Consider the following 7,165-nt stretch of genomic DNA (forward strand, 5'->3'; position numbering starts at 1 on the left):
CCTTTGAACTTTCTCCACAGGATGGATATGAATCACGATATTATTAATCAAGAGCATAAACCTAAGATTATGAAAGTCATCATTCTTTCGATCATTCATTCTCTTAAGTATATGGAGAGAGAAAAGAATATGATATACCCACTCATATCCATTTTTATTGTTAGATCTCTCATCTAAACATTTTTGTTTGTGGGTTAAATGTTAGTGGTTTTTCCAGTGCTTAAATAGAAAAATTGAATGATATTTTTGATGATAATAATAGAAAAAGTAAATTTTAGACAACCCCCCAAAAAAGAACAAGAATTTTTGTTAGTGTTTATTTCTTTATTCCTGAAATACATGTTCAATGTCCATATGTTTCAAATTGTTTATTATAAGAAGACCACAATCATTGAGACTCCCGAGATTAGGCCAAATGTAAAATTTTATTCTGTGCTTATCATTTTACATAATTTTCGTACAGATGAGGAAATCTGGAAATATCAGTTCAGCTATAGACTTAGGCGTCATACAGAAAGCTAAATTCCTCTGTAATTTGAAAAAGAAAAATATAATTATATATCAAGACTTCTTAGAACCACAGGTGATAGAAAGATTCATCACACCTTTGCCATATAAAATGCCAAGTCAGGGAATTAATTTCCTTTCAGAATAACAAAAATAATTCAGCCAAACTCTTTATGTATTAAAAATAGTCAAAAGAGAGCTTCAGTAATTTATTAATGTACAAGAATGGATTTGCTGTTAAATTTTCTTGACTTAGTTTTTTCTTCTAGCCAAACAGATAAGCAGCATTCTCTTTAAATAAATCTGTAGGACCAGGCATGACTGTTTCTGGGGCCGTGATGTATTAATAGATTGCCAGGTCAGATGGCCTGGGTTTGGTCATGGCTCTGCCACTTAATGGCTGTGTCACATTTGGCAAATTCCTTAATTCCTCTTAGCCCCAGTTTTTTCATCTGTAAAATAGGGATAATAATAGGACCAACTTAATGAAATTCCTATAAGAACTAAATAAAATATGTATAAGAGCTCTTTGCTCATTGCCTGGTATGCAACTAACTTCAATAAAAGTTAGTTATTGTTATTCTTTTTTTTTTATAAATTTATTTATTTATTGGCTGCATTTGGTCTGCATTGCTGCAGGGCCTACTCTTCGTTCCCGTGGGCAGGCTTCTCATTGCAGTGCCTTCTCTTATTGAGGAGCACGGGCTCTAGGCGCATGCACTTCAGTAGTTGTGGCACGCGGGCTCAGTAGTTGTGTCTCGTGGGCTCTAGAGCGCAGGCTCAGTAGTTGTGGTGCACAGGCTTAGTTGCTCCACAGCATGGGGGATCTTCCCAGACCAGGGATGGAACCTGTGTCCTCTGAATTGGCAGGCGGATTCTTAACCACTGCGCCACCAGAGAAGTCCCATTGTTATTCTTGACATAAGTTTTCTTTTCAGGAAATATTTTCTATGTCTTCAAAATAATTTCTCACTAAAAATACAATTATTTTGATGTGACCAAAACTTGTTCTGGTTTGTAATTTCAAATCATCATAAAATGCATAAATTTTTCCTTGCAGCATCTTTGCAACAACAATAATAAATATAATAATTACAATCTTAGAGGCACATCAATTCCAGGTAATTATATTTGATACCCTAAGGAAGGAGCTTTGCTTTAGTAGGCCTGGAATAATTGCAGGGTTATTGTTTTATGTGTTTTTTAAAATCTGTATTTTTAGATACTGTTTATGTGAATTCCATAGTGAGAAACTTCCTTATTTATTTCTATTAAGCAGTAAATATGGTTGGACCAAAATAACATCTATTTTTGCATCATTTGACAGAGTCTTTTAACCAGAGGTGTTTGAATTTCAAAGTAAGTCTTCTTAAATGACACACAGGTAGATAAAGATATGGTATTGGAGTTTTAACTCGAATCCCTTCCAAATAACCTTGGTAGAATATGTTACCTGTTGGAAAGTGTTACTATGTCCAACCTGCTGTGCATTCTTTTCCTTAAGTTCAAATAAGCAAGGGATTCTAGTAAACATCTGTTTAAGCAATGTAGCTAGGGTAACAGGATAACTCCGACCTCAAGATGAATTTTCAAAGTTGGTTTTATTGCATGCTATAATGTAAAGCACCGGAATTGTTAAGTATTGAGGGCAAATTAACTCCAGTGTTGCCACCTACAAATTGTACTACTTTTTTTTTTTTAAATAAATTTATTTTTGGCTGCGTTGGGTCTTCATTGCTGTGTGCGGGCTTTCTCTATTTGCGGCGAGCGGGGGCTACTCTTTGTTGTGTTGTGTGGGCTTCTTTTTTTTTTTTTTTTTTTTTTTTTCTGGCCTAAAACAAAGACCAAAAGGGTTCAGGCAGAACAAATAGACTGGCCCCACCACTGGTCGCGTCAGCCACCCTCAGATGCCACCTCCACCACCTAGACTGTCACCTTTCCGAAGGCGGACTCTCAACCACTGCGCCACCAGGGAGGCCCTGTGTGGGCTTCTTATTGCAGTGGCTTCTCTTGTTGTGGAGCACGGGCTCTAGGCACACGGGCTTCAGTAGTTGTGGCTCGCGGGCTCTAGAGCGCAGGCTCAGTAGTTGTGGCGCACCGGCTTAGTTGCTCCACGGCATGTGGGATCTTCCTGGACCAGGGCTCGAACCTGTGCGCCCTGCATTGGCAGGCAGATTCTTGACCACTGCGCCACCAGGGAAGTCATGCCACCTGCCAATTTTAAATGTTACAGTGTGTAGAATGTTTTTTCATGTGGTGGTGGGGAAGTAGGGCTTGCCCCTCACTAGGATAACAATCCTGTTATTCTAACATTGTGATTATCAGCATATCTTACCATTCTTTTTTCTATCTTCCTCATTAAAATGAAGTGTAGGATGTCTTCTGGTCAATATAGCATAGTTGCCTGTCTTCAAAATTTTTTCAAAAGAATCTCTTAAGATGATTTATCTTCAATAAAGTTATTGGCTTTACCATCTCTCTCAGTATATTTGTACTTATCAGGAGGTTGAAATATTTTATTAATTTAGTATCTTCAGCCTCCTTGTCTTAAAGCTTCAAGACTTTCAAATTCTAGGTGCCAAATGCTCAACACTTTGTTGTGTGGGAAAAGCTTCTTTCCAGACACATATGTGTTTAGGAGTATGTTACTAGCAGCTAACTAGTCTTCACTCGTTTATATCAGGCTTTCCTAACTACTCCTATGCAGCAACTGCTCCTCCCCAAATCAGGAGAAACTTTTTCTGACCTCATTTTACTAGACCTCTTCCACCCAGGTGACCATTCTCACTTTCTTGAAACAAGAACCTCTCTTGGTTCACAAGTTCCATCCTTCAGTCCCCTCCTAGGGTTACTCTCTAAAGCAGATATATGAACATGTCACACCTCTGCTTCAAAGTCTTCAATGTCATGTCCATCAGTGGATGAATGGATAAACAAAATGTGGTCCTTACATACAATGGAATATTATTCAGTCTGGAAAAGGAAGGACATTGTAACACATGCTACGACATGAATGAATCTTGAAGATGTTATGCTAAGTGACATAAGCCAAATAGAGGACAGTATTGTATGACTCCACTTATATGAAGCATCTAGAATAGTCAAATTCATAAAGATAGAAAGTAGAATAGTGATTACCAGGAACTGCCAGAGCAGGTAATGTTATGGTTCAATGGGTACAGAGTTTCAGTTTGGAATGATGAAAAGTTCTGGAGATAAACAGTGGTGGTGTTGGTTGTGCAAGAATGAATGTACTGAATGCCACTGAATTATACACTTAAACATGGTTAAAGTGGCAGATTTTATGTTATATATATTTTATCACAATAACAAAAAAAATTTTTTAATCTTCAATGTCTCCCCACTGCCTACTAAATGAAGTGCCGACCTCTTAGTGTGACCTGGACAGTATTTACTATTTCTTCTTGGTTTACATTTTCATCCTCTTATCTCATCATTTCCCGCACATATCCTACATGCCAGCCATATGGAACCACTCAAAATATGCCATCCCTTGCAGGATCCCACGCTTTCTCTGTATAGTCAGTCCCTACAGCCTAGAATTCCTTTCTTTCTTCGAGAAGCAACCACTCATCCCTCAGGATAGACCTTACATGTAACGTTTCTGAAGTCTTCCCTCAAGTCCTCAGTACCTCTTGCTTTGATGATAGTCTAGCTTGTGGCTGTGCCTCCACAATGTCCCTTTATCCCTTTACTGTATCCTATGAGCTTCTATAGAGCAGGGACGTTTTATTTTAAAAATGCATATTTTCTTTAAAAAAAAAACAACTGAAGTTAATGTTTCCATTCTTCTCCAGAACTACATAAGATCTTAGTATACTTTAATCTGCCCCTCATCTTTCACTTCACTATCGTTTAGCTTTTTTTTTTTTTTTGGATAACATTTTTATTATTATTTCCAACACTGTTAGTCAATTTCTACCTTACTGATGCTTCTTCTGTCCATCTGTGCAGTTTTCCTTTCATAGCTCTTTTCGTGAGGATCTATAGGTAGGTATACTCTGTGTTTATGTAAAAAAACAAAACAAAACAAAACCAAAAACCCTGATTTTATTGTTACTCTTGAATGACAGTTTAGTGAGTATAAAGTTCTAGGTTGGCAGTTTTTGTCCTTCAGGACTTTTGAAGATGCTGTTTCTGTTCTCTTCCGGCATCTGTTTTTTGCTGATAAATCATGTTGTCAGTCTAATTCTTGCCCCTGTTAAGATAATCTGTCTCTTGTCTCTGGTTCTTTATAAAATGGAATCTTTGTCTTTGGAATTCCGCAGTTTCATTTCAGTGAGAATAGGAATAGAATTATTTTAACCTGCTCAGTACTTCTTGTACTTCCTGGATATGAAGATTTTTGTCTTTCATTGGTTCTGGAAACTTCTTGGCCATTATCTCTTTACATTTTGTCTCTTCCCAGTTCTTTTTATTCTTTCCTTTTGGAGTCATCAGAAGATGTATATTGGACCAGTTTTTACTTCAGGACTCTTATTCTTGCCTTTGTATTTTCAATTTTTTATTTCTTTGAATTGCATTTTGGGTTACTTCCTCATACAATATAGCTTTCATTTCAGTTCATTGAACTTTTTTTCAAGTTCATTGAATTTTAAAATCCAGTGGCTTTATTTCTAACTACACAACTTCTGATTTGGATCTTTTAAACTATGCCCGTAAAAAAAATCTTACTAGGGCTTCCCTGGTGGCACAGTGGTTAAGGATCGCCTGCCAATGCAGGGGACACGGGTTCGAGCCCTGGTCTGGGAAGATCCCACGTGCCGCAGAGCAGCTAAGCCCGTGAGCCACAACTGCTGAGCCTGCGCTCTAGAGCTTGTGAGCCACAACTACTGAAGCCTGCACGCCTAGAGCCCATGCTCTGCACCAAGAGCAGCCACCGCAATGAGAAGCCGGCACACCGCAACAAAGAGTAGCCCCTGCTCGCCACAACTAGAGAAAAGCCCACGTGCAGCAAGGAAGACCCAACACAGCCATACATAAATAAACAAATATCTTACTGTACTGTTACTTTATTATGATTTTTGTCTCCTCTCTTCACCTAATGTGTTTCACCACTTCAAACATACTTATTTTGTAGTGTCTCTTAGGTGTACTTTTACTTCTTTTTCTTGCTCCAATTTACTACGTCTGCCACCTCTCCTTTGTACTGGTTTGCTCCCTAGCTTGTATTACTTTTGTTTTTAGGGTGGTTCATCTTCAGTGGGGATTGTTTTTCTGGTGGAGTTCTATGTGCTCTGTGTTGAGGACTGTCCTTCTAGACAGATTTTGCATTGCTTCTGCATAGGAGCTTAGCTATGTGTTAATAAAAAGAAGTTTCGTTGTTGTTGTTATATATACATATGCTGCATTTAGCCTGGAAATGGAAGTTATAAATTAGTTCTATAAGGGTTGTTAAAAGAAAGGCCCCGTAAAGAGGCACATCTTGGCAATCCTTCCTCTTTTTGCTTTCAGTCTCATCATGACATGCCTCTGGTTTCTTCCAGCCCCTATTCTAGGTTGCATTAGTCCTTCTAGGCTGCAGTGGTCTTTGTGAGGCTCCTCATAATATTTTATAATGTCAATAGATGTTCAGCTACTTTCCCGCTGCATTAGTCCTTGATAATATCTAATTCCTTAACTGACCCAAATTATTTTTGTCCCTGCGTTTGAAACTAATATTGTATTTTCCCTCCTTCTCTTTCTTTTTTTATAACTATTCCCATTTGGTTTTTGTTTGTCTTTTGAACATTCAAGTAGATTTTCCTTCTAGTTAGGAATATATAGTTATCATAATGGCATTTCTTAAAAAGTAATTCCCATCCCTTTGTTTTGTTACTCCTAGTTTGTTACAGAGTAAGTCCTAATAAAAAGTCAATTTGTTACCGAGTCCAAGCTCACTCTGCTCGTTCACGGCAAGACAGGCCAATAAGTCGGAGACAAGGTGCTGAAGCAAGGACTACGACTTTATTCGGAAAGCGGGCAGACTGAGAAATGGCTGACTAAAGTCTCAAAACAGCCATCTTATCGGGGTTTGGATGTCAGTTACTTTTATAGCACAGAGATGGGGAGGAGATGAGGAGGTAAAGTAAAGTAAAAAGGCCATAAGTTTTGCAAATATCTCCTGGAATGGCCAGGCTTCTGGAGGGGATGTGTTAATTTCTCCTTACTTGTAGCCATCCACAGGTGCACAGGGTCCGGATATTTCCCTGAACAAAGGCACTTTGGTTTAACATTCAAGCAGAGGGTCAGGGTTCCCCAGGCAGGCCATTATGTACAGACAGTATCCTTTTAGTGAACAAAAGCAGCAGAAAGCAAGTTAAAGTAAAAGAAACAGATCCAACATGTAGTCAGATTTGGTTCTTCCCTGTTACAATTTTAGTTTATATATTTTAGATGATTTTTGCTTTATAATGAGTATGAGAATCTACCATTGTCTTTTCTTCTCATTCCCCAAATATCCTTGCATATTTTTGCCTGTTTATTTTTTGCAAATGGATTTTGTTAAGTATTTTAAAGCATTCTGTTGAGTTTTAATTCATTTTGTTTCTTTGATAACCTAATATATTGTTATCTTTAATACCTATTGTCTTTCCAGGTTATACAAGGTTTCCCTCCCCAATTATTCGTATCTCCCATTATCTCTCCCAGTACAGTT

This window comes from Lipotes vexillifer, unplaced genomic scaffold, assembly GCF_000442215.2.
Source record: "Lipotes vexillifer unplaced genomic scaffold, Lipotes_vexillifer_v1.1 scaffold421, whole genome shotgun sequence".
Lineage (NCBI taxonomy): Eukaryota > Metazoa > Chordata > Mammalia > Artiodactyla > Lipotidae > Lipotes > Lipotes vexillifer.